At 58.9% G+C, this 27,898-nt stretch overlaps 1 protein-coding gene, 3 non-coding genes and 1 pseudogene across 4 annotated transcripts in view; 1 reads left to right on the top strand and 4 right to left on the bottom strand.

Annotated features, from left to right (window-relative positions):
* Positions 1-27,898, bottom strand: part of LOC120375648 — a 310,655-nt pseudogene that overhangs the window by 172,920 nt on the left and 109,837 nt on the right.
* The window catches only part of LOC120375894 (zinc finger protein 883-like), a gene marked incomplete at its 5' end in the record, with an annotated part of 252,699 nt that overhangs the window by 148,671 nt on the left and 76,130 nt on the right, over positions 1-27,898 (top strand). The gene's annotated exons all lie outside the window — the stretch shown is intronic.
* TRNAD-GUC lies at positions 2,688-2,759 on the bottom strand. The gene has a single exon. It is a non-coding gene; the product is annotated as a tRNA-Asp (tRNA).
* TRNAD-GUC lies at positions 3,947-4,018 on the bottom strand. The gene has a single exon. It is a non-coding gene; the product is annotated as a tRNA-Asp (tRNA).
* LOC120376426 lies at positions 9,463-9,648 on the bottom strand. Its single transcript, XR_005587305.1, has one exon. It is a non-coding gene; the product is annotated as a U2 spliceosomal RNA (small nuclear RNA).

The raw sequence follows: 27,898 nt of genomic DNA, 5'->3' as shown, positions 1-27,898 counted from the left end.
CCAAAAACAGCAGCATGTTTCCTTAGAATAGGGTTAGACTGGTTTCTTCTTTAGTCATCCGGTGCACTTCTGCCCAGTTCAGTTGAATCTTCCCAAGCCAAGACCTACCCATTAAGGCTGGGTAGTCACCTCTCACCACAAACAGTGGCAATTTAGCTGCCTGTCCATTGAGCTCCACCTTAACATCAATAGTGCCCAACATGGGCACAGCTTCACCTGTATACGTCTTCAGAACAGTTTTTGTTGCCTTAAGCGGAAGATGCTGTAGCTTTTCCTTATACACAGTCTCAGGAACCAGCGAGACAGCTGCACCGGTGTCTAGTTCCATGCATATAGGTTTGCCCTCCAATAAAGGGGTTATCCAGTATTCATGTGAGCCCGCTGCCAAAGACAAAACATGCAGTGGCACTTCCTCTTGTGAGGAGGTGTCACCTTGATCATCCTGGGTATGCTCTAGGGTATGCAAGGTTCCTCTTTTTGTCGGCCAGACCACAGGCCTCTTTTTCTTTTGTTTACAGGCATACTCAATGTGTCCCTTTTTGCCACAGTGTCGACACACCAGGTCCTTACACCAGCATTCTGATGCCTGGTGACCCAGCTTACCACAGCAGTAACATTCTTGACTCTGCACCGTTTTGTGGGTCAGTTCTTGTGACACTTTTTGCACCCTAGGGGATGCACCGATGTATTGTGCCTCCCTTGTAGCCAGTTCCATGGAGACAGCAATATCAACAGCCTTCTGTAATGTAAGCTGAGCCTCTGTCAGTAGGCGCTTCCGTATAGCTTCACTGCAGAGGCCACACACTAACCTGTCACGCAGGGCATCATTTAACATCTCTTTAAATTCACAGTGTTCTGCTAGCTTTTTAAAATGGCTACAAATTGTACAACTGTTTCATCTTCCTTTTGGTCTCTTTTGTGGAACCTATATCTTTCAGCAATTACCAGTGGTTTTGGGGAGAAATGAGACCCCAGGATTTCCACAATGTCACTGTAAGATTTAGTCTCAGGCTTAACAGGGTGCAGTAAGATGCGTAGCAGAGAGTAGGTTTTAGCCCCTACAACAGTTAAGAATATTGGCACCTTCTTTGCTTCTGTAATGTCATTTGCAATACCAAAAAGCTCAAAACGCTCAGTATACACATGCCACTGCTCTGTATTCTCATCAAAAGGCTCCAGGGGCCTGGTCAGAGTAGCCATGATTTTTAGTTTCACTTTCACAGTCAGTGCAAACAAGCAGCTTTTTTTGTTTGTTTGTTCTTTACCTTGACTTCTACTTCCTTCTGTTACTGGAGCAGCACCAGGATCCCATCCTCGTCGCCAGTGTTAAATCCTTGGGGCAGCCGGCGTAGGAAGCAATCACTTGAAGCCAGAGAGCAGGCAGCTAACCAAAACCTCCATTTTATTTACAGACACAGAGAGCTCACTCAGCCGGTCGAAACCGGTTGAGCAAACCCATAATAATCTAACTCAGTTGCCATAGCAACAAAAAACATGACAACCAAATACACAACACTAATAAGGAAAGGGGCACGGTGAGTGGCCCCAGCTCCCACAGACCAGCTATTGTCAGCATACACCTACACCGTCGCATGGGCCCGAGCAGGCAACAACACCCCTGGCCCTCTTCTGCTTCCCAAAGGCTTTGGCCGCAGCAACAGCCCTGGCCCTCCTCACCTGCCCTTGCCCAGCAGGACGCCTTTTCGGGCCTACACAGCTCCTCACACAACACCCGCCTGGGACCTTGCCCTCCCCTACCAGCTCAGCAGCACCTTTTTTCCTCTCAAAACCTCCTCTTGCCACCCTCCCCATTCCACACTTCACACTCACCTCATCACAAACTCACCCACGGCCCCTTTGGCTTCTCAAGCGCCTCTGGAGGGACGCAGCTTCCCAGGCACGCAGATCCTTCCCTTCAACGCGCACTGGACGGACATTCGAAACACAGCCCTTTCCAGGAGGGAATGCGCTGCTTTTGGACCCTGGCGCCCAGCAAGAAGTCCTGGTACTCTTTTTCTGACCGATGGACCCCACTGACTTGCCTTTACCAAGCAGAAACTGAGGACCGGCTGATGGCTTTCTTTGCAAACGGACGCCATCAGACTGAGCCACAAGGCGTGCTGCAGGATAGCCCCTCCCCACCAAAAAGCAATGCCGTGACCCGGATTCGAACCGAGGTTGCTGCGGCCACGGCGCAGAGTACTAACCACTATACAATCACGGCCAGGTGCTGGAGGTGCAGGCTAGCAGCCCTGTGCAAAATGCTCAGCTCGGCGCTCTCGGGGCGGCCACCTACCTCACCGGCAGCCACAGGTCTTTCTCAAGTCTCCCCATTACAGTCACAGGTCAAATGCTGAGCAAAGGAAAAAAGACAGGAAGCCAATCCCATGCCTGTCCCTTTTTCTGTCTTCCTCCACCCCTGGACCAAGTGCCTCCCTGTTTGTCTGGGCCATTGTCCTCATGGCCCTGGCCAACCTATTTCCCTTTGCCACTCTGAAACGTGCCCCCACGTGCAGGCCCCGGGGGAGGCTTTGGCTAGGGCGAGCGTGTCCTTGCGAGGTAACTGTCTCTCTGGAGGTGAAAGTCATCAGTGCGGGGTGCGAAGGGAAGTGGCCGTCGAAGGAGAATACAAGGCATGTGGCGGGCAGGCCAGGGATTTCTTTGTCCCCCCTTCAAAAGGGGTCACCCTCCCCGTTGGGGAATCGAACCCCAGTCTCCCGCGTGACAGGCGGGGATACTCACCACTATACTAACGAGGAAAGGGGCACGGTGAGTGGCCCCAGCTCCCACAGACCAGCTATGGTCAGCGTACACCTACACCGGCGCATGGGCCCCAGCAGGCAACAACACCCCTGGCCCTCTTCTGCTTCCCAAAGGCTTTGGCCGCAGCAACAGCCCTGGCCCTCCTCACCTGCCCTTGCCCAGCAGGACGCCTTTTCGGGCCTACACAGCTCCTCACACAACACCCGCCTGGGACCTTGCCCTCCCCTACCAGCTCAGCAGAACCTTTTTTCCTCTCAAAACCTCCTCTTGCCACCCTCCCCCTTCTACAGTTCACACTCACCTCATCACAAACTCACCCACGGCCCCTTTGGCTTCTCAAGCGCCTCTGGAGGGACGCAGCTTCCCTGGCACTCAGATCGTTCCCTTCAATGCGCACTGGACGGACATTCGAAACACAGCCCTTTCCAGGAGGGAATGCGCCGCTTTTGGACCCTGGCGCCCAGCAAGAAGTCCTGGGACTCTTTTTCTGACCGATGGACCCCACTGACTTGCCTTTACCAAGCAGAAACTGAGGACCGGCTGATGGCTCTCTTTGCAAACGGACGCCATCAGACTGAGCCACGAGGCGTGCTGCAGGATAGCCCCTCCCCACCAAAAAGCAATGCCGTGACCCGGATTCGAACCAAGGTTGCTGCGGCCACGGCGCAGAGTACTAACCACTATACGATCACGGCCAGGCGCTGGGGGCACAGGCAGCAGCCTAGCGGAAAATGCTCAGCTCTGCGCTCTTGGGGCGGCCACCTACCTCGCCGGCGGCCACAGGTCTTTCTCAAGTCTCCCCATTACAGTCACAGGTCAAATGCTGAGCAAAGGAAAAAAGACAGGAAGCCAATCCCATGCCTGTCCCTTTTTCTGTCTTCCTCCACCCCTGGACCAAGTCCCTCCCCGTTTGTCTGGGCCATTGTCCTCATGGCCCTGGCCAGCCTATTTCCCTTTGCCGCTCTGAAACGTGCCCCCACGTGCAGGCTCCGAAGCTGGGCCCGGGGGCAGAAGGCCAGGGAGAGGCTTTGGCTAGGGCGAGCGTGTCCTTGCGAGGTAACTGTCTCTCTGGAGGTGAAAGTCATCAGTGCGGGGTGCGAAGGGAAGTGGCCGTCGAAGGAGAATGCAAGGCATGTGGCGGGCAGGCCAGGGATTTCTTTGTCCCCCCTCAAAAGGGGTCACCCTCCCCGTCGGGGAATCGAACCCCGGTCTCCCACGTGACAGGTGGGGATACTCACCACTATACTAACGAGGAAAGGGGCACGGTGAGTGGCCCCAGCTCCCACAGACCAGCTATGGTCAGCATACACCTACACCGGCGCATGGGCCCCAGCAGGCAACAGCACCCCTGGCCCTCTTGTGCTTCCCAAAGGCTTTGGCCGCAGCAACACCCCTGGCCCTCTTCTGCTTCTCAAAGGCTTTGGCTGCAGCAACAGCCCTGGGAAAAGCCCTGGCTCTCCTCACCTGACCTTGCCCAGCAGGACGCATTTTCGGGCCTCCACAGCTCCTCACACAACACCCGCCTGGGACCTTGCCTGCTTAGATAAAGATTGTAACTCTATGAAGTTAAGTTTTAGTCACTAGAAAGCTTGTTTTGTTTGTTTTACTTGTAATGATATCTGTGCCTTCTGTTCTTACTGATTATCATGTAATCCTGCCTGCCCGGCCCGGGTCCAGCGGGCCGCGGCGGCGGCTCCTGCCTGCTCGGCCCCGGGTCCAGCCGCGCGGGGTGGGGGTGGGTGCGGCTCCTGCCTGTCTGGCCCCCGGGTCCGGGTCCAGCCGGAGGTGGGAGCGGGGCGCGGCTCCTGCCTGCCCGGCCCCCCGGGTCCGGGTCTAGCCGGGCGGCGCGGCTCCTGCCTGCCCGGCCCCCGGGGCTGGCCCCGGGTCCAGGTAGGACAGTAAGGGAACAGGGAGGGTGTGTTGGATAGAGGGCAGGGGAGTTGGGGGAACGGATTAGTGTCGGAGCGGTCAGCGGGCAGGGAACAGGGGGATTGATCGGGGCAAGGGTCGGGGGGGAGGCAGTCAGAAAGGAGCAGGGGTTGGATGGGGCAGTGGGGGGGCAGTTAGGGGTAGGGATTCCAGGGACAGTCAGGGGACAGATAGACGGGGTGGTTGGATGGGGTAGGGGTCCCAGTGTGCCAGCAGGAATCAGAGACGGAGTTGGATGGGGTGGCAAGGGGCCGTCGGGACAGGGACGGGGGTGGATAGGGCATGGGTCCTGGGGTGGGGGCTGTCAAGGAACATGGCGGGGGTTGGATGGGGCAGGAGTCCCGGTGGGGGGCATGACCCCTCATGGGGTGAGGAGGAGGAGGAGGGAACCGGTTGTTACGATTTTGGCAGCTCATCACTGGTGAAAACTATCAAGAAATGCAAATCCTCGAAGGAGCCTGTGCCAGAAACCGGGTGGTGCAGAAACCACAGCCCCATCCCCACCTCTGATCCACCCTTGGCTGGCACTGGATCATGCCCCCTGTGCCCCCAATTGGCCCCGTGAGCCCTGGGGGGCAGGGAATAGCCATGGTGCTGGGCCCCCCCATCCAATTGAAGTATTCAATGTCACAGTGACCCAAGGTGTGTGTGCACAGAATGGGGATGGGGTGTGTGGGTGTCAAGAGTGGGGCTGGGGGGAGCGAGGATCAACACTTTGTCATGGGCAGATCATGTTGGTCCCAGGGTAATTTCGGGGGGGCTCTGATTCCCCACTCAGCCGGGGGGCTCCCCTCTGGGCTGAGGAGCCCTGGGGTGGGGCGGGTGCAGGGGCTGGGTGTGTGTGTCAGGCTGGGGGAGCTGCCTGGGCAGAGGGGCTGGAACCAGGGGCGGCTCCAGGCACCAGCACACCCAGTGCGTGGTTGGGGGGCAAGCTGCAGGGGCTCTGCTGGTCACCGCGAGGGCAGCAGGCACCCCAGCCCCTCCCCCACTCTACCCCCCTCCCCTCCTCTCCTCTCCTCTCCTCTCCTCTCCCAGAGCTGGGGGAGAACCCAGGAGTCCTGGCTCCCAGCCCTGCCCCTCCCCCGTATTTCCATATGGCTCCATCCAACAGCCCGGAGTGGGGAGAGAGGAGGCCAAGGGACACGCGAGTTCTCGTCACGAGCAGGAGAGGGGCGGGGCCGGGGCTCTCTGGGGGGCGGGGCGGGGGTGAGGAGTTGCGTTGCGGGGGGGAGGTGTCAGGTTGACCCAGGGACCCGCCCTCACCTGGGCTGGAGAGGACGGAGGCGCCCCGGGGCAGGCTGGGAGTTGTAGTTCCTGGCTCGTCTCAGAGCGGAAGTGACGCGACAGTTGCTCAGACAACGCGCCCCCTCCCGGTGCACTCTGGGAAGCGTAGTTCTCGCTCTCTCACACACGCTCGGCCTCTATTGGAGGAGGGGCCGTAGCTCGTCACTTCGCTGCCCCCCTCCCCGCTCCCTGATTGGCGGAGAGAGCGCGGGACAGAGACTCGGCGCGTGGGGGGAGGCCCCGGTTCCCTCGCCCCGAGGCTTCGCTGCCCCCCCCCCAGCCCCAGGCGCGCGCTGCGGCCATTGGGATTCACCCCTCCCCCCCCCTGTGACCCTCCCACCAGCCCCGCCCCCAGCGTCCTCCCCACCCTGTCCGCTCTGCCCGGCCTGTCCCTTCAGCCCCCGTCACCCTGCGCCCGACCTCCTCCTCCTCCTCTCCCCCAGCGCCCGCCCCTAATTGATTCCAGCCCATTTCTCCATTGCTGAGCCCCACTTTCCCATCCCCCCACTGCCCCAGTCCATCCCCAGGGTGGGGGGTTCCTCATCTCCAATCTCTGCTGCCCCCAACCTGCCGGGTTCCCCTTTTCAGCCACTGTGGGGTCCTCCAACCCGCCCCCACCCATCCACTCTGGGCTCTAAATCCCACATTCCCACAATGCACCTTGGTAACCCCACCCTCCTCTATCCCTAATCCCCCTCGTCCCTTCCCTGGGGTCCCCCTGGACACCCCAACCCACAGTCCGGCCCCCACACACATCCCAGTCACTCATCACACGCTGAGCTAGTCCTTCAGGGGCCCCCACAGCCCCCCAAACTCCTCCATCCATGAGCCCCGTGGGCCTGTGGCCGGGAAGTGGGGGAAGATCCCACTTTGGCTGGGCTGGGGGTGGGTGTGAATCTTTTCCTGGCTTGTGTGTGCTGAGCTCACAAAGGCTTTTTGCTCCCTCTGTCCTCCCCTTATGCAGCCCAAGTGGTGGGGAAGGTGACCTGGATGCAGGGAGCCCTGACGTCGCTCTTTGCTCACCCCTCACAGCCCCCTAGGGGGGCACGGAGGAACATTGGGGGGAGCAGTATCCGCTCATCACCGCTCTCTCCCCCTTCTCTTCCCCTCCCTCCCCCCATGCTCCTATGCCGGGAGGGAGCAGGGAGAAATCTGGGCACCACCCCAAGCAGCACTCCCCTGCCAGCCGGGAGCAGTTTCTGACTTTACACCGGCAGCACACGCCTCTCTGCCACCGTACAGCACCACCCTTGACCACGGTACCCCTGGGCAATTCCCTGGTGGCACCCACCCCTAAGGCTGGCCCTAGCTATGGGCTTCAGAGGGAGTGACCAGACCAGGTGGCCATGGACAGGTCCAGGCCCTGTTCTCCCCTCCCAGCTTCTAGCAATCAGAGGCCAGGGACATGCATCCATGCTGATGACAAGTACTGCTCGATAACGATCCAAAGTACCTTCATATTCCTCATCTGAGTCAGATGCCACCCACTGAAGATTGATTTTCCTGTCTAGTGGTTCAGGTTCTGTAGTGTCTGCATCAGCGTGTTGCTCTTTAAGGACTTCTGACAACATGTTTCACACCTCGTCCCTCTTGGATTTTGGAAGGCTCTTCAGATTCTTAAACCTTGGGTCGAGCACTGTAGCTATCTCTAGAAATCTCACATTATACCTTCTTTGTGTTTTGTCAAATTTGCAGTGAAAGTGTTCTTAAAGTGAACATGTGCTGGGACATCACCCAAGACTGCCATAAAACGAAATATATGGCAGAATGCGGATAAAACCATGGAGCAGGAGACATACAGTTCTTCATCAAGGTCTTCAGTCACAAATTAACACATTATTTTTTAATGAGCGTTATCAGCATGGAAGCATGTCCTCTGGAATGGTGGCTGAAGTATGAAGGCATAATGATTTTAGCATATCTGGCACGTTAATACCTTGCAACGCTGGCTACAAAAGTGCCATGAGAGAGCCTGTTCTCACTTTTAGGTGACGTATATAAGACATGGGCAGCATTATCTCCAGTAAATGTAAACAAACTTGTTTGTCTCAGCAATTGGCTGAACAAGAAGTAGGACTGACTGGACTTGAAGTTTTACATTGTTTTCTTTTTGAGTCCACTTATGCAACAACAAAAAATCTACATATGCAAGTTGCACTTTAATGATAAAGAGATTGCACTACAGCACTTTATATTTTACAGTGTAAATATTTGTAATAAAACTATATATAGTGAGCACTGTACACTTCATATTCTATGTTGTAATTGAAATCAATATAATTGAAAATGTAGAAAATCAAAAAATATAATAAATTTAAATTGATATTCCATTGTTTAACGGTGTGATTAAAACTGAGATTAATCATGATATTTTTAAAGTTAATTGCGTAAGTTAACTGCGATTAATTGACAGCCCTACATTTGAATTTTTCTGTCCCATGCAGGACAAGCTGGAATATCTGTTTGCAGGGAAAGAGCCTGGGGGGAATTGTGCTGGGAAATTATTTCCTGTTCTGACATGTTCCCAGTTGCCCTTTTTGCCCTAACAGGCTGCAGCGCAACATCCATGTTTTGCTCCAGCTCATTCCGTCCTCCCAGGGGCCGGGGAAGGGAAATGGCTGCGATGGAGCCAGTTGAGGGAGGGATTATCAGGGAGTTGCTGGCGGGTTCCTGTGGCGGGGAGAAAGGGCAGTAAATACATAGGGGGTGGGAACTTCTTCCAGGAAGGTTGGTCTGGGTGGGAGAGGGCAGGAAATCCCCAGGGTGGGGGACAGGGTGTGACAAACCTGCTGGGATTTGTTTACTGTGAGGCTCCAGCATTTCTCAAATGTGGCCTCCAGGGGCTTTTATCGTGGCCACAGCCTCCTGGGCTGTAATTGAGGGGGAATCGGGGGCAGCAAAGCAGCAGCTCTTCCCCCGGGCTGCCTGCAGGGGCTGGTCCCTACCCCCTTCCGGAGTCATAAACACTGCAGGAGCCGGCAACCAGCGGGAGTTCCCCTCCTCCCCACGTGCGGTGGGGCTCAGGCTTCAGGCTTCTGCTCTGGGATGGTGGGCGGCAGGCTCAGTCAAGATACATGGAACGTAGGCTGGGTGGGGAGAAGTCTGTGTAACTCATCCAGTTATTGATATACATGTGACCTCGAATATTACCAATCTGTGTTCCTCCCCCCCCGCACAGAAACCACCCCAACCAACCATCTCCCAAACAGACCCTCAGTCTGGAAAGCATTCATCCCTCATATTGTTGAAAAGACTCACAGCAAACAAAAGAATCCCAGCTTTCAAAACAATCCTCCAGCAAAACAAAGAAACTCAGATCTGTAGACTCAGAAAACACTCCTAAGAAATTTTAACAATATGTTGTTATGAAAAAACCAAAATGCTAAAAAGGCCTGATTTTTCACCTCCTTTAAAAAAAATATTTTCAAATCAGCATCTTTAGAGTAAAACTATTTCTGCTTTTCTAACCAGATGATTCTCCCCAGAAGGAGAGGCACTGGTCCTGGAGACACTGCAATACCAGGTCAATGCATGGGGTGGACAGAGCAAGCTCCTATTCCATCCCCTTGTTTCAAAAATCAATTTAATATACAGTCCTCAAATAAAGGACCGATCAGATATTAAACTGATAAGAACAGATTTAAATTTTATTAGAGAATATTTAAAATAAATGATACAAAGTGTTTGAAGCGTCAGTTATTGTGTCATTGGGGGTAACATACAGGTTGTGGGGGGATGTTAGCATTTCGGTGTTAGGCAGCATATACATATACACAGTCTGTCATGTCCCCAATGCGGGGTATACGGTGGGAGAGTTCAAGGTACAGCCAGCAAGCAGTGAAGGCACATCACTCATACAAACAGGTTATGGATAGTCGTGGGTATGAGTAAATGAGCGGACTGGGTAATGGTGATAGGGTGCCCCTCACAGGGCAGAGTTCAGTGTGGTTGGTTCGGGGCTCAGGGGATAAAGTCCAACAGAGGAAGTTTACAGGTCTCTTCCCCCTTGCGGGTGCGCGGAGTCACGCCGGCTCACTCTTGGTATTGACGGTGGCCAGTGACGTGCTCTGTGTAAATGTCTCTGGACCACCGAATAGTGTCCGAGACCATGAGGCATCTCATGAGCCGCGCGTAGCGACGGCCCACCCCACAGGTCCGCAGCACGCGCTCATTAAGGGGGTCCCAGGCGCCCAAGGCCCCAACGATCAGAGCGTCGGTGTAGACCTCGTAGCCCTTTGCTCGCAGGGTGTCAGCCAGGGGAGCGTACTTTTCGAGTTTGCGGGCTCGGGCTTGGCGGAAGGCCGTGGTCCTATTCTCGAACGGGATCGTCACATCGACGAGGATGATCTTTTTCCGGTCCTCATCCGTGATGACGATGTCCGGGCGCAGCGGGCTGTCGGTGCCGGGGATGGCGCGATTGACAGCGATCTCTCCCAGGTGCGGGGCGATGGCCTTCACCAGGCGGTCCTGGACGGCGTTGTGGTGCAGCTGCCAGGCTCTGCCGTGGGGTCTGCAGCTGCACAGGACGTGGGGCAAGGTCTCCATGGCGTACCCACACCTCCGGCAGCGTTTGTCCGGGTTCCCGTGGCGAATGGCTCTGTTGAGGGGGACACAGTTCAGCCGGGCGCGGTGTATGAACCACTTTTGATCTTAGCTCCAAGGAGCGGAGAAGCGATGCTGAGAGTCTCGGATGCTAGGCAGCCGCTGTTCCCCCACTGCTTTCTACTTCAGCACGAAGAGCTCCAAGACACGCACCAAACACCATTCACCACACTTGATAACTAGGTAACTCGAAGTGATGATCACTTCCCCGAAATGACTCCACTGGAAGAATTCAAAGCAAGAGCCCTTAACACACAATTCTGTTCAAAGACAGAGAAGTCTTTCACCCTCCTTCCTCTTGCTGGTTTCCCTGTACACGCCTAATTTGCATAAACCCACCCACTGACCTGTGACTAACAATCTCTCACTGTTAACTCTTACAGCAAAACAGGCCAAAGAAAGCCTATGCAAGCGCTATACCGCAGCCCCAATGCTCTTTCCTGCTCCTTCTCAAACGTACAGTTATCAGGCACACATAAGATAGTTTTGCTCCATACCAGTCCAGTTCCTTGTCTAACCACTGCACACACATGGTATAACCCTACCCTGAGCTGATTCCTGACTTTTGCTCTCAATACAGGAAAACGAGTATTGAGAGAGAAGCTGTGCAGGGAAGTCTTCCTCAACTTGCACTCCACTCCCCAAGGGCCTTTCGGGCTCTTCTGTGGACTTCAGGTTCCATTTGATTGCCAAGGTTTATGGTCTTATTAATTAGCCATCTCCTAATGCAAGGATGCTACATGACAGACTAAAGATCGATTTTCCAAAGAGCTGAGAAACAGAACTAAAGCTGAGCCTGAGGTGTTACATTTACATGAGCATCCAGAATCTGACTGTGCCCTGGCAAGTTCAATGCTTCCGAAAGAAATCAGAAAATAAGGAGCCCGTCAGGGCCCCCTGCTAGCACCCAGATCTAGTCAATCTGTAGGGAAATAAGGAAAAGGCCATGAATAAAGAAGTCAGGAAATAACAAGGAAATGAAGAGTTTTTTGTCCAATTTACCATCTTCTCAGCTACCAATCAAAGTTAAAGACCTAAAGTCAACCTATCGGCATAAGTACAGATGGTTGAATGGAAGTTAAAAGGAGCTGCTGTGGCAAGTGTTAGGAGCCTGCAAGCAGCATGCAGACGGTTTAAAAACGCTGCAATTAGAGGCTGCGACAAAGTACCTCCTCTACCTTGGTGGGTCCTGTGCTTATTAGCAGATTTGCTCACCTCAGTGATCTTCCCCTCTGGTGGAACCCACAGTCTGGGTCAACTCCTCCTGTGTCTGATCAGGAGTTGGGAGGTTTGGGGGAACCCGGGCCCGCCCTCTACTCCGGATTCCAGCCCAGGGCCCTGTGGATCACAGCTGTCTATAGTGCCTCCCGTAACAGCTGCATGACAGCTACAACTCCCTGGGCTACTTCCCCCCTGGCTTCCTCCAACCACCTTCTTTATCCTCACCACAGGACCTTCCTCCTGGTGTCTGAAAAAGCTTGTACTCCTCAGTCCTCCAGCAGCACAGCACAGCACACTCACACCCACACTCACACTCACACCCACACCCTCTCAGCTCCTTGCGCCTCTTGCTCCCAGCTCCTCACACGCACACCACAAACTGAAGTGACTCCTTTTTAAATCCAAGTGCCCTGAGTAGCCTGCCTTGATTGGCTACAGGTGTCTAATCAGCCTGTCGGGGTGCGGAAAGCCCTAGGGCGGGTGCAAGGAAGTTTTGGGCCCTAGGTGAAACTTCCACCTTGCACCCTCCCACCCAGCTAACCGCGTCTGTCCGTTCCCCCACCCCCCGCAGCTAACTCAGCCCCCCACCCGGGGAGCCCCCCTGCAGCAACTACTCCCCCCATCCCCCCGTGGCAGCTACCCCTGCCTGGGGAGACTTCCTCCCCACCCCACCCCCTGCCACGGCAGCTTACCCTGCCTGGGGAGACCTCCTGCGGACGTGGGTGGCAAGTTTGTAGAAATTTTGGTGGTGCCCAGAACCCGCCCCCCAACTCTGCCCCCTCCAACTCTGCTCCCACCTGCCTAATGCTCTGGGAGTGGGCTCGGGAGGGGGAGGTCTGGGGTGCAGATCCTGGGCTGGGGATTAGGGTGCAGGAGGGGTGCAGGCTTTGGGATAGAGTTTGGGTGCTGGGTGCAGGCTCTGGGCTGGGGCTGGGGGGGGGGGTGCAGGTGGGGGTGAAGGGTGCAGGCTTTGGGATGGTGTTTGGGGTTGGGAAGGGGTATGTGGGAAGGGGGAGGGGTGCACCTTGCGGGGAGGGAGTTTGGGGATAGGAGGGAATACAGGGATGAGGGCTGTGGGGCTGAGGATGAGGGATTCATGCTGCAGGGGGGCTCAGGGCTGGGTCTGAGGATTAGGGTGCGGGGGATGAGGGGTTCATGCTGCGCAGGGGGCTCAGGGCTGGGGCTGAGGATTAGGGTGCAGGGGGATGAGGGATTCATGCTGCGCAGGGGGGCTCAGGGCTGGGGCAGAGGATTAGGGTGCAGGGGGATGAGGGCTCTGGCTGGGGATGAGGGTTTGGGGCATTGGGGAGGCTCAGGGCCGGGGGAGAGACCCAGCTCCAAATATTCCTGGAGCCCGGGCACCACACACAGATATAACCTGCCGCCCCTGCCTGCGGAAGCTAAGCCTGCCTGGGGAGCCCGCCCCAGCTCACCTCGGCTCCACCCCCTCCACTGAGCACGCCGGCATGGCTCTAATTCTCCTCCCCGCCCTGGCTTGCGACGCCGACTGGAGGAGACTTAGAGCTGGGCTGTGTGCTCAGCGGAGGAGGCAGAGCGGAGGTGAGCTGGGGTTGGGAGCTGTTCCCCTGTGCGCCCCCAATCCCCCATTACTGGGGACAGCCCTCCCCGCGTGCCCCCCAGCTCATCTCTGCTCCACCTCCTCGCCTGAGGGGGCTATTAGGCGCCACCAACCACTAGGCGGCCGCCTAGTTTGTCCAAATGGTTGCACGGGCCCTGGTGTTCACAAGCAGTGTGAAAACGTGCAATTCCCGCTCACACTGCACAGGGGCAGCACAGCTCCAGGGTTCTCTGGAATCACACAATAATGCTGGCTTTGTTCCCACAGCACCTGGAGCTTTGCACAGTGAGACATGGGGGTGCTGCAGCCCCCGCCGCAGCCCTCGGTCCCGCACCTCTGCTTCTCTGCAGGGAACTTGTTATGCCACGAGGGGGTGCAGGGAGACTGTGCAGGAGACCCAGGCCCACACCCCGAGCACTGCAGCTCCAGTGCTGTGTGCGGGATTCATTTCTGCTCTCTGATAAAACTGCCCCAGGCTCCTCTGTCCAACTAATATTCGTCCAGGCTCCCCAGCGCTGTTAGTATCTGTCCAGAGCTCTCGCCAGCCCTGCCCCAGGAGAGCTGGGCGCTCACCCTGCTCTAGGAGAGCCAGGCAGGCCCTGAGCACTAGACGGTGACCCTAGGCCAGTGGTGCCAGAACAATCTGTATAGTGGGGGGGGGGGGGCTGAGCCACCCAACCAACTGTAACCCCTGGGTGTGATGGAAACCACGTCAAGCCAGGGGCTGCTGCAGCCCCCCAGTTTCAGCCCCTCTGCCCAGGCAGCTCCCCCAGCCTGACACACACACACCCAGCCCCTGCACCCAGCCCACCCCAGGGCTCCTCAGCCCAGAGGGGAGCCCCCCACCTGAGTGGGGAATCAGAACCCTCCGAAATTACCCTGGGACCAGCATGATCTGCCTCCGCCCTGCCCTGCTCCGCATGTATTCGGAGTGAGTCAGTTTCCCTGTCCCAACATGTGTCCTGCCCTGTGTCTCTTCTCCTCCCCAGCTCCTTCCAAACCACCCCATTTCCCCTGCACCCCGGGCTGGGTCTCGGCCAACCCCCCTTCTCCCCTCCTGCCCCCAATATCTCCCTACAGGTCTATAGGGCTGGATCCCTCCTCCCCTTCTCCCCCATCCCCCCATCCCTTCCCCCAATAGCTCCCTGCCCCAGTCTGTCTATGGGGCTGGGTCTCTCCCTGAAGCACCGCCCCCAGCGCGGGGCTCACAGACAATCCCCGCCCAGCGCCTGTGACGTGTAGTGACGTGAACACTCCCCGCAGGCAACTCATTCACTTGAGACTAAAAGGACAGAAGGTGTCACGTGTCCGTGGGCGGGGCTATGCAGATGAGCAGTGTCCGCGGCAGGACGGAGAGCAGCGAGAGGAACCGAAGGAGCCCGGCGGAGAGAATTCTCTGCGTGTGGACAGAATCCGGTGTGGGGAGTTCGTGCTGTGGGTGCCTGAGCCGGAGTCACTTCGGGGCAGTGATTGCCACTGAGCTGCATAGTGACCAAAGGCGTGTGACTGGGGTGTGGTGCCTGGCGGGGAGCAGTTCCTGGTGATAAGGTGCCCCTCACTCCCGACCCGCAGCCCCTGCTATCCCAGTCCTGATCTCCAGATTCACAGCTCTGCTAATGCCCCTCACTCCTGACCTGCAGCCCCAGCTATCCAGTCCTGAACTCCAGACCCACAGCTCTGCTGGTGCCCCTCACTCCTGACCCGCAGCCCCTGCTACCCCAGTCCTGACCTCCAGACTCACAGCTCTGCTGGTGCCCCTCACTCCCGACCTACAGCCCCTAGTATACCAGTCCACACTTGCAGACCCGCAGCTCTTCTGGTGCCCCTAACTCAAGACACGCAGCCCCTGCTATCCCAGTCCTGACCTGCAGACTCAGAGCTCTACCGGTGCCCCCTCACTCCCGACCCGCAGCCCCTGCTATCCCAATTCTGACCTCCAGACCCTCACCTCTGCCGGTGCCCCTCACTCCCGACCCGCAACCCCTGCTATCCCAGTCCTGACCTGCAGACTCAGAGCTCTACCGGTGCCCCTCACTCCCGACCCGCAGCCCCGGCTATCCCAGTCCTGACCTGCAGATTCACAGCTCTGCTGGTGCCCCTCACTCCCGACCCGCAGGCCCTGCTATCCAGTCCTGACCTCCAGACTCACAGCTCTCCTGGTGCCCCTCACTCCCGACCCACAGCCCCTACTATACCAGTCCTGACCTGCAGACTCACAGCTCTGCCGGTGCCCCTCACTCCCGACCCGCAGCCCCTGCTATCCAGTCCTGACCTCCAGACTCACAGCTCTCCTGGTGCCCCTCACTCCCGACCCGCAGGCCCTGCTATCCAGTCCTGACCTCCACACCCACAGCTCTGCTGGTGCCCCTCACTCCCGACCCACAGCCCCCGCTACCCCAGTCCTGACCTCCAGACCCACAGCTCTGCTGGTGCCCCTCACTCCCGACCTGCAGCCCCTACTATACCAGTCCACACTTGCAGACCCACAGCTCCTCTGGTGCCCCTAACTCCCGACCCACAGCCCCTGCTATCCCAGTCCTGACCTGCAGACTCCAGCTCTGCCGGTGCCCATCACTCCTGACCCGCAGCCCCTGCTATCCCAGTCCTGACCTGCAGACTCACAGCTCTTCTGGTGCCCCTCACTCCCGACCCGCAGCCCCTGCTATCCAGTCCTGACCTGCAGACTCACAGCTCTGCCGGTGCCCCTCACTCCCGACCCGCAGCCCCTGCTATCCAGTCCTGACCTGCAGACTCACAGCTCTGCCGGTGCCCCTCTCTCCCGACCCGCAGCCCCGCCTATCCCAGTCCTGACCTCCAGACACACAGCTCTGCCGGTGCCACTCACTCCCGACCCGCAGCCCCTGCTATCCAGTCCTGACCTCCAGACCCACAGCTCTGCTGGTACCCCTCACTCCTGACCCGCAGCCCCTGCTATCCCAGTCCTGACCTGCAGACTCAGAGCTCTACCGATGCCCCTCACTCCCGACCCGCAACCCCTGCTATCCCAGTCCTGACCTGCAGACTCAGAGCTCTACCGGTGCCCCTCACTCCCGACCCGCAGCCCCCGCTATCCCAGTCCTGACCTGCAGATTCACAGCTCTGCTGGTGCCCCTCACTCCCGACCCGCAGGCCCTGCTATCCAGTCCTGACCTCCAGACTCACAGCTCTCCTGGTGCCCCTCACTCCCGACCCACAGCCCCTGCTATCCCAGTCCTGACCTGCAGACTCACAGCTCTGCCGGTGCCCCTCACTCCCGACCCGCAGCCCCTGCTATCCAGTCCTGACCTCCAGACTCACAGCTCTCCTGGTGCCCCTCACTCCCGACCCGCAGGCCCTGCTATCCAGTCCTGACCTCCACACCCACAGCTCTGCTGGTGCCCCTCACTCCCGACCCGCAGCCCCCGCTACCCCAGTCCTGACCTCCAGACCCACAGCTCTGCTGGTGCCCCTCACTCCCGACCTGCAGCCCCTACTATACCAGTCCACATTTGCAGACCCACAGCTCCTCTGGTGCCCCTAACTCCCGACCCACAGCCCCTGCTATCCCAGTCCTGACCTGCAGACTCCAGCTCTGCCGGTGCCCATCACTCCTGACCCGCAGCCCCTGCTATCCCAGTCCTGACCTGCAGACTCACAGCTCTTCTGGTGCCCCTCACTCCCGACCCGCAGCCCCTGCTATCCAGTCCTGACCTGCAGACTCACAGCTCTGCCGGTGCCCCTCACTCCCGACCCGCAGCCCCTGCTATCCAGTCCTGACCTGCAGACTCACAGCTCTGCCGGTGCCCCTCACTCCCGACCCGCAGCCCCTGCTATCCCAGTCCTGACATCCAGACCCACAGCTCTGCCGGTGCCACTCACTCCCGACCCGCAGCCCCTGCTATCCAGTCCTGACCTCCAGACCCACAGCTCTGCTGGTACCCCTCACTCCTGACCCGCAGCCCCTGCTATCCCAGTCCTGACCTGCAGACTCAGAGCTCTACCGATGCCCCTCACTCCCGACCCGCAGCCCCCGCTATCCCAGTCCTGACCTGCAGATTCACAGCTCTGCTGGTGCCCCTCACTCCCGACCCACAGCCCCTACTATACCAGTCCAGACCTGCAGACTCACAGCTCTTCTGGTGCACCTCACTCCCGACCCGCAGCCCCCTGGTTTAACTCCAGCTCTACCATTGCTCCTCACTCCCGACCCGCAGCCCCTGCTATCCCAGTCCTGACCTGCAGACTCACAGCTCTGCCGGTGCCCCTCACTCCCGACCCACAGCCCCTGCTATCCCAGTCCTGACCTCCAGACCCACAGCTCTGCCAGTGCCCCTCACTCCCGACCCGCAGCCCCTGCTATCCAGTCCTGACCTCCAGACTCACAGCTCTCCTAGTGCCCCTCACTCCCGACCCGCAGGCCCTGCTATCCAGTCCTGACCTCCACACCCACAGCTCTGCGGGTGCCCCTCACTCCCGACCCGCATCCCCTGCTATCCCAGTCCTGACCTGCAGACTCACAGCTCTGCCGGTGCCCCTCACTCCCGACCCGCAGCCCCTGCTATCCCAGTCCTGACCTCCAGACCCACAGCTCTGCTGGTGCCCCTCACTCCTGACCCGCAGCCCCCTGGGCTCCCTCCAGCTCTGCCGGTGCCCCTCACTCCCGACCCGCAGCCCCTGCTATCCCAGTCCTGACCTCCAGACCCACAGCTCTGCCGGTGCCCCTCACTCCCAACCCGCAGCCCCTGTTATCCCAGTCCTGACCTGCAGACTCCAGCTCTGCCGGTGCCCATCACTCCAGACCCGCAGCCCCTGCTATCCCAGTCCTGACCTGCAGACTCACAGCTCTTCTGGTGCCCCTCACTCACGACCCGCAGCCCCTGCTATCCAGTCCTGACCTGCAGACTCACAGCTCTGCCGGTGCCCCTCACTCCCGACCCGCAGCCCCTGCTATCCCAGTCCTGACCTGCAGACCCACAGCTCTGCCGGTACCCCTCACTCCTGACCTGCAGCCCCCTGCGCTCCCTCCAGCTCTGCTGGTGCCCCTCACTCCTGACCCGCAGCCCCTGCCATCCCAGTCCTGACCTGCAGACTCAGAGCTCTACCGGTGCCCCTCACTCCCGACCCGCAGCCCCCGCTATCCCAGTCCTGACCTGCAGATTCACAGCTCTGCTGGTGCCCCTCACTCCCGACCCACAGCCCCTACTATACCAGTCCAGACCTGCAGACTCACAGCTCTTCTGGTGCACCTCACTCCCGACCCACAGCCCCCTGGTTTCCCTCCAGCTCTACTATTGCTCCTCACTCCCGACCCGCAGCCCCTGCTATCCCAGTCCTGACCTGCAGACTCACAGCTCTGCCGGTGCCCCTCACTCCCGACCCACAGCCCCTGCTATCCCAGTCCTGACCTCCAGACCCACAGCTCTGCCGGTGCCCCTCACTCCCGACCCGCAGCCCCTGCTATCCAGTCCTGACCTCCAGACTCACAGCTCTCCTGGTGCCCCTCACTCCCGACCCGCAGGCCCTGCTATCCAGTCCTGACCTCCACACCCACAGCTCTGTGGGTGCCCCTCACTCCTGACCCGCAGCCCCTGCTATCCCAGTCCTGACCTGCAGACTCACAGCTCTGCCGGTGCCCCTCACTCCCGACCCGCAGCCCCTGCTATCCCAGTCCTGACCTCCAGACCCACAGCTCTGCTGGTGCCCCTCACTCCTGACCCGCAGCCCCCTGGGCTCCCTCCAGCTCTGCCGGTGCCCCTCACTCCCGACCCGCAGCCCCTGCTATCCCAGTCCTGACCTGCAGACTCAGAGCTCTACCGGTGCCCCTCACTCCCGACCCGCAGCCCCCGCTATCCCAGTCCTGACCTCCAGACCCACAGCTCTGCTGGTGCCCCTCACTCCCGACCCGCAGCCTCTGATATCCCAGTCCTGACCTGCAGAATCACAGCCCTGCTGGTGCCCATCAATACTCCCGACCAGCAGCCCCTGTTATCCCAGTCCTGACCTCAAGTCTCTGCTAATGCCCCTCACTCCCGACCCGCAGCCCCTGCTATCCCAGTATTGACCTGCAGACTCACATCTCTGATTGTGCCCCTCACTCCCGACCCGCAGCCCCTGCTATCCCAGTACTGACCTGCAGACTCACCGCTCTACCGGTGCCCCTCACTCCCGACCCGCAGCCCCTGCTATCCCAGTCCTGACCTGCTGTGATGGCGTAGGGGCTGTCTGTGTGGGAGTTGGGAGAGCCAGGGAGGATTTTTGGTGAGGGACAGGTATTCAGCCTGTACCATGAGCTAGGCGGGGGGAGGGAGGTCAACACCTTTGCCCGGGGAGCTAGACAAAGCCAGGGAGCCGGCTGGAGGGGGTTGGGTCAGTTTCGGTTTGGGGCTTGGGGGGGAGAGTTCAGGGAATCCTATGCTGGGATCCCTGCACCCTGAACCCCAGAAGGACTCGATTGAGGGGTCCTGGTTGTGCTGTAGCCTGTATTCCTGTTGTCCAATAAACCTTCTGTTTTACTGGCTGGCTGAGAGTCACTGTGAGTCCCAGGAAGAGGGGTGCAGGGCCGGACTCCCCCACACTCCGTGACAACTGGTGGCAGCGGCGGGACCTACTGCACCCCGTGGATGGCGCTTCCTGCAGTAAGTGACTGGGGAGCAGCAAAACGAAGGGGGAACTGACGGGGACCAGGTGGGCTGAAGAGACAGAAAGAGACAGTTTCAGGAGGCGATTAACCCCTGGGAGTGTGTGACCAGAGAGAAGGACTTTGCAGTAACAGGGTCCCCCGGGGGGAGTGCAGGAGCAGTCCCAGGGGCAGAGGAGTCTGGAGCTCGATCCTGGCAGAGAGTTGGTGACCTGAAGAAGGGCTGGTGCACGAGGGGTCTCCCTGGAACCGGTGGGAAGCTGAGAGCACAGGCCGGCGAGTGGCCAGCAGGAAGATGTATGCTAAGCACCTTAAGAGCGACCTGGTGGAGCTGTGCAGGCAGAGGGGGCTGCGCATTGGGAGGTCCACCAAAGACCAGCTAATTGCCCAGCTGGAGGAGAAGGATCGTTTGGGTGAACCGAACCCTGTCCCAGAGGGAAGCCACCCAGCGGACACAGTGTGGGCCCCGGGGCCTGACATGGCGGGGAGGGGCCAGACTGCTGCCGAGGACACCCCGAGACCTGCCCACCTATACCTAGGGGAGGGGTTGGGGGAACCCCAGCGAATACCGAGGGCACCTGGACTGTGGCGGCCAGCAGGGGATCGTCCCGGCGGAGCTCCCCATCCCTGGAACAGATGCGGCTGGAATATGACAGGGAGGCGCTCGAGTTAAGGAGGCAATAACTGAAGGAGCGGGAGAACCAGCGTAAACACGAGGAGAACCAGCGCCAGCGTGAGCTGGACCTGGCCCAGCTGAGAAGCAGCGGGGCCCCGGCTGCGGTGAGTGAGGGGGGACCCAAGCCTACAAAGAGCTTTGATAAGAGCTTCCTGGCCCGGCATAAGGAGGGGGAGGAGATAGATACCTTCCTGACGGCCTTTGAGAATGCCTGCGAGCTGCACCGGGTTGACCCTGCAGACAGGATCCCGTTTCTCACCCTCTTACTGGACTCCACCGCCGTGGAGGTATACAGCCGAATGAAAGGGGCGGAGGCAGGGGACTACGAACTGTTCAAACAGGCCCTGCTCTGTGAGTTTGGGCTGACTCCTGAGATGTACTGGAAGAGGTTCCGGAGTCAACATAAAACCCGTGAGGTCACATACCTACAACTGGTCAACCGGGCGCAGGGGTATGCCCGCAAGTGGACAGCCGGGGCCCAAACTAAAGAGGACCTGCTTGACCTATTCATACTGGAGCACCTGTATGAGCAGTGCCTGTCTGACCTGAGGCTGTGGTTGATGGACCAGAAGCCGGAGAACCCGCAGCACGCAGGCCAGCTGGCCGACCAATTTGTGGACAGTCGGGCAGGGGATAACAGGGAGGAGTCTCGAAGGAGCAGGCCTGCCTCAACGCAGAGAGAAAGTCACCATGGGACCTCCCAGCGGGGGCCTATGGAGAACCCCCACCAAAGGGGAACATCCAGCGTCAGGTCCATCCGACCCACTCGAGGGGACCCACGAGACATGGGCTGCTATCACTGTGGCCAATGAGGCCACATACGGGCCCAGTACCCCAAGCTCAGGGACAGACCGAGCAGACCCAACCCGCAGAGGGTTGACTGGGTAAAGACCCAATCAGATGCGGGGCAACATTCCCAGGAAAGGGGGGCTGGCCGCGTACCACCTGCGAAGGAGGGAGGAGGGCCCCAGGTCTGCTCCTCTGGGGGGCTGGATGCTCCAGACTCCGGGTTTTTGGTTTACAGGGTGGGCACGGAGCTGCCCCTCCAGAGTGAGTGCCTTGTTCCCCTGGAGGTGGATGGGAGGAAGGTCACTGGGTACTGGGACACGGGCACAGAGGTGACGCTGGCCCGGCCCGAGGTGGTGGCCCCAGATCGGATGGTGCCCGACACCTACCTGACCGTGAGGGGTATGAGCGGGACCCCATTCAAGGTGCCCGTGGTGAGGGTGCACCTGAAGTGGGGGGCCAAGGAGGGCCCCAAGGACGTGGGGGTACACCCACATTTGCCCACCGACGTGTTAATGGGGGGGACCTCAAGGACTGGCCAACCAACGCCCGGGGTGCCCTGGTCGTGACCCGTAGTCAGAGTCGGTGTAGGGCACTGCGCCCTGACAACGGGGAAGGTACTCTGCCCGAGGTGCCGGACCCTAACCTGGTGGGGAGGGAACGCTCAGGGACACGACCCAGAGAGGCTGCTACCTCAGTCCCAGCTGGTGAGAGAGAGCAGGTCCCCATCCCTGTCCCAGCTGCCGAGTTCCAGGCTGAGTTGCAGAAAGACCCCTCCTTGCAGAAGCTCAGGGACCGGGCTAACCTCAGTGCAGTACAGACCATGAGGAGAGGTTGCAAGGAGAGGTTCCTGTGGGAGAAGGGGTTCCTGTACCGAGAATGGGCTCTCCCCAGGGAAGTGGAGTCATGGGGGATTAGGAGGCAGCTGGTGGTTCCCCAGAAGTTTCGCCACAAGCTCCTGTACCTGGCCCATGACATCCCCCCGCACAGGGCACCAGGGAATCCGGCGCACCAGGCAGAGGCTGCTACAGAACTTTTACTGGCCTGGGGTCTTTACCCATGTCCGGCAGTACTGCCAATCCTGTGACCCCTTCCAGCGGGTGGGGAAGGCCCAGGACAAGGGGAAAGCAGCTTTGAGGCCTTTGCCCATCATAGAAGAACCTTTCCAGAAGGTGGCCATGGACATAGTGGGACCTCTCAGCAAGGCGACCCGGTCGGGGAAGAAATACATCCTGGTGGTGGTAGATTTCGCCACTCGCTACCCTGAGGCGGTGGCCTTGTCCTCTATCGAAGCAGACACCGTGGCAGATGCGCTGCTGACCATTTTCAGCCGGGTGGGGTTCACCAAGGAAGTCTTAACGGACCAGGGGTCCAACTTCATGTCGAGCCTGCTCCAGTCCCTGTGGGAGAAATGTGGGGTCCGGCACAACTGGGCCTCAGCGTATCACCCCCAGACCAACGGGCTGGTGGAAAGGTTCAACGGGATGCTAAAGATGATGCTAAAAACATTTAGGAACCGGCACCCACAGGACTGGGACAAGTACTTACCTCACCTGCTGTTCGTGGACAGGGAGGTACCCCAGGAATCTACCGGGTTCTCACCTTTTGAACTGTTATATGGGAGGCGGGTAAGGGGGCCCCTGGACCTGATGAGAGACGAATGGGAGGGGAAGGCTGCCCGATGGCGAGTCAGTGGTGGAGTATGTCCTGACCTTCTGGGAAAGACTTGCCGAGCTCATGGGCCTGGCCAGGGAGAATCTGGCCCGAGCCCAGAAGAAGCAGAAGGTCTGGTACGACCGCACGGCGCGGGCCCGCGCCTTCGCCACCGGGGGTCAAGTGATGGTTCTCATCCCCGTGAGGAAAAACAAACTCCAGGCTGCCTGGGAAGGGCCCTTCAAGGTTATCAAGAACTAAATGAGGTAAACTATGTGGTGGAGCTGTCTAACTGGGCTCATCATCGCCGGGCGTACCATGTGAATATGATGAAGCCATAGTATGACAGGGGGAATGTGGTGTTGGCCGTGTGTGGGCACTGGGAGGAGCCGGGAGATGACCCTTTAGTGGATCTATTCCCGGGGACAAAGGCTGGTTCCCCCCTGGAGGCGATTCCCCTCTCTGATCAGCTGACCCTGGCCCAGCAGGCTGAGATACGAGGGGTGCTGCATCTGTACCGACAGCTGTTTTCCAACCAGCCCGGGCGCACTAATTTTATTGTCCACCGGGTGGAGAAAGGGTCACCCCCCCCCCCCCATACGATGCTCCCCTTTTCGGGTCACAGGAAAAACTGCCCAGGACCTAGAAAGAGAGGTCAGGGAAATGCTGGCTTTGGGGGTGATCCAGCCATCTTCCAGCCCTTGGGCCTCGCCGCTGGTCCTGGTTCCCAAAAGGGATAGGTCGATCCGGTTCTGTGTGGACTATCGAAAGCTCAATGCCATCACTGTATCTGATGCCAACCCCATGCCCAGGCCTGACGAGCTCCTAGACAAGCTGGGAGGCGCTCGGTACCTCACCACCATGGATCTTACAAAGGGCTACTGGCAAGTGCCGCTGGACGCAGATGCCAGGCTGAAATTGGCCTTTATCACCTCTCTGGGGCTCTACGAGTTTCTGACCCTGCCCTTCGGCCTAAAGGGAGCGCCGGCCACCTTCCAGCGTCTGGTGGATCAGCAACTGAGGGGGATGGAAAGTTTTGCCGTGGCGTATATTGACGACATCTGCATCTTCAGCCAGACCTGGGAGGACCACGTGTCCCAGGTTAAACAAGTGCTGAACCAACTCCAAGAGGCTGGGCTAACCGTAAAGGCTGAGAAGTGCAAGGTGGGGATGGCTGAAGTATCTTACCTGGGCCATCGGGTGGGGAGCGGCTGCCTAAAGCCGGAACCAGCCAAGGTGGAGGTGATCAGAGACTAGCCTGCTCCCCAAACCAAGAAGCAGGTCCAGGCCTTTATTGGGATGGCGGGGTACTATCGAAGTTTCGTGCCCCACTTTAGCGCCATAGCCGCCCCCATCACTGAGCTGTGCAAGAAGGGGAAGCCAGACAAGGTGGTCTGGACCGAGGAGTGCCAGCAGGCTCTCCAGGCGCTGAAGGAGGCTCTGCTCAGTGGCCCAGTTCTGGCAAATTCAGACTTTGACAAGCCCTTTATGGTGTTCACTGACGCCTCAGACACGGGGCTGGGGGTGGTGTTGATGCAGGAGGATGAAAAGGGGGAGAGACACCCCATCGTGTACCTGAGCAAGAAGTTGCTACCCCGGGAGCAGAACTACGCGGCCATCGAGAAGGAATGCCTGGCCATGGTGTGGGCCCTTAAGAAACTGGAGCCATATCTCTTTGGGCACCACTTCACCGTGTACACCGACCACTCTCCCCTGACCTGGCTGCACCAGCTGAAAGGAGCCAACGCCAAGCTCCTGAGGTGGAGCCTGATCCTGCAGGACTATGACATGGACGTGGTCCACGTGAAGGGAAGTGCCAACCTGATAGCAGACGCGCTGTCCCGGAGAGGGGGCCCTGAACTTCCCCGGGTCACCGGGCAGAGTGACCCCGCTCAGTTCAGTCTCGAAAGGGGGAGAGATGTGCTGGAGTAGGGGCTGTCTGTGTGGGGGTTGGGGGAGCCGGGGAGGACATTAGGTGAGGGACAGGTATTCAGCCTGTAACCTGAGCTAGGCACGGGGGAGGGGAGGTCAACATCTCTGCCAGGGGAGCTAGACAAAGGAGAGAGCCGAGTAGAGAGGGGGAGTCAGTTTCGATTTGGGGCTGGGGGAGGGGAGTTCAGAGAATCCTAGGCTGGGATCCAAGCACCCTGAACCCCCCAGAAGGGCCAGATTGAGAGGTCCTGGCTCTGCCCACAAGCTCTGCTGTAGCCTGTGTTCCTGTGTCCAATAAACCTTCTGTTTTACTGGCTGGCTGAAAATCACTGTGAGTCCCAGGAAGAGGGGTGCAGAGTTGGACTCCCCCGCACTCCAAGAGGCAGCGGGGATCAATGCCCGCGTCCTCCAGTGGCAAGGCAGCTGCGGGACCTTCTCTTGCCCTTCTTTTAGAAGCCATGGACAGTCAGCCAGCTCAGCTCCTCCAGTGGCCTCCATCCCTCTCCCCGCTTGGCCTCCCAAAAAGCCAGCCCTTGCGGAGCACAAAGCTTTTCCTCCCCGGCCCTTCTCCCCCTTGCGCTGAGTGGGAGGCTGGAGACAGCTGGGGGAAGTTAGCTCAAATGGAAGAGCATGGGAGAAGTAGTCAGACCCAGACACACATTCTCCAGCCTGCTCTGCTCTGCTTTGCTCTGCTGTGCTGGGCTCTAGTGGGGGACCTGCACCTTTCTTTCTGAGCTCTCACTGGAGCACAATCCCTTTCCTCCTCCCTCCCTGCTAGTCTACGCCAAGCTCATTGGCCGGGAGGGAGAGCCACTCAAATACAGAATTACTCACATCCCAGGGGTACATGAAGGGAATGAGGAGATGGGCGGGGTGGCATGCGATACCAGCTCAGCTGAGACCGTGAGACCTCGCAGCCTCCTGATCTCAGGCAGCATGGCAGCCGTGGAGCAGAGCAGAGCACGCAGAAAGCTTGGAGACAGCCAAAGCGGGGAAGGGCTGCGTTGGTCTGGAAGAGGGAGTCGGTGCCTGTCTAGCCTGGCGGAGGCAGGGTCGTTTTGCTGTATGCTGGGCCAGGGGCCAGGGAGCCTGCTAGAGTTGCTGAGCTGGGCCTGCTTCTGGCTTTGCTTGGGTTAGAGGAAAGTGGTGAAGATAAGAACGGCCCTCCTGGGTGAGACCGATGGTCCATCTAGGCCACTATCACGTCTTCTGACAGTAACCGATGCCAGGCGCTTCAGAGGCAATGGCCAGAGCAGGCAATCGTCAAGTGATCTATCCCTGCGTTGTCTTCTGAAGCTTGGTGCTTGTTTCAGGGGCTAACTCTCAGCCCAGACACACTCCAGGGAGGGAGCGTTGGTGTTTGTGCCGAGGAGCGTGGCTGGGACTCGGACCCCCTTCCCCAGCTCTGGGTAGCAAGCCCCCCTCCCCCCCATTTCAGGCTGTGTCCAGCTTAAGGCCACAGAGCCCTTGCCTTTTTTTGCCCGGTGCCTGAGAGTCAGGGCAGCTGCGCGGAATTAGCTCAAGCGGCAGAGCGCTCGCTTTGCATGCGAGAGGTAGTGAAGGACGCCACCCGCATTCTCCGAGCCTGTCGACTAAGGGCTCCTGATGAGCGTGGTGGACGGGAGAGCCGGCCATCTGACTTTTGGCCTGGCTGCCCGTAGTGGTCAGGCCGAAAAATCAAAAGCCATCCTCCCCAGGCCCACAGCCACCCAGGGGCTCCTCTGCACCATCTTGCCTCCACGAGTGCCACACTCTGACCAGCTGAACCAGGCAAGCCACGGGAAGCTTCTCAAGGTCTTTCCCTGGTGTGGGCTTGGATGCGAAAAGCACCTGGCTGTTCATCAGCTGTTGCAAGAAGTGTGCAGAGTAGGAGTAGCAATGGGGCTGTAGCTTTCCACAGCATCTCAATTTGGGCAGCTTTCCATTCCCCTTTTCTGTGTAATGTCCCTCCCACGGGTTTCACTTGCGGAGCTGTACGACTCTGGCAGGGTGGCCATTTAGAAATCTTTTCCTTGCTTTTCTTTTTCACCTGGCCCCAGCCTTAGGACTGTTTGGGTGTTTCAGTGTGTGTGTTTTCCCATTTGGAGGCATTTGGAAGTTTGGAAGGGGAGCCTAAAGAGGCGTCTTTTTCACAAGCAAGTTGGCTTTCTGCACAGGTAGGGCCCTTGGCCGTAAAGCTTAGCTCCGTCAGTGCATCTGCATGGGGTTCCTCCAGTGCCTCAAGAGCCCGTGCTAAACTCTCGGTGTGGGCGTTTGGCTTGCGCCAGTCAGAGTGCCGTGCCTGCGTCTTCCCAGGGCCGGCTCCCGTGAGGCACGCATAACTTGGGAGGAAAGGGGTAGAAGAGGAAGCAAGTGAAGCTGACTTTGAGTGGTGGTGTCCCTGGGCGGAGTGGTCCTCCTGCTCCTTCCTGTCGGAGGTGTGGGCTCGAGTGTGGGCTTGGGGGGTCTGGCTGTGGGCGGTGGGAGGATGGTGTCCAGGGAAGTCCCAAAGGTCACCCTGCACCGGCGGAGTGTGAAGCCTCTCCCCTAGGTTGGGGTGCCGAGGATTAAGCCTTCCTCTGTGGCTTGGGCTGGGGAGCATGATCCGGCGTCGGGTCCATTTGGGTGGAGCTGGCAGCCGGCAAGAATTCGGGCCATCAGGTCAACCCTGTGTGGAAATGGGGGTGAGCCGGCAGGCCTGCGATTTTGGCTTCGCGGGCCGGGCAGCTCAAGCCTGGCCTCCTATGAGCCTGGAAGGCAGCCGGCCGGGCTCACCAGTCTCCTCCCCGGGCCCAAGTTCCTTTCAGGCAGCAGGTGGAGCAAGGAGCCCAGGGAGGAGAGCCCAAGGAGGTGTCCGGAGCCTCCTCCTGCCCGGCGC

The sequence above is a fragment of the Mauremys reevesii genome, linkage group 12 (assembly GCF_016161935.1).
Source record: "Mauremys reevesii isolate NIE-2019 linkage group 12, ASM1616193v1, whole genome shotgun sequence".
NCBI classification, from domain to species: Eukaryota; Metazoa; Chordata; order Testudines; family Geoemydidae; genus Mauremys; species Mauremys reevesii.
This window is presented reverse-complemented; position numbering and strand designations above follow the sequence as displayed.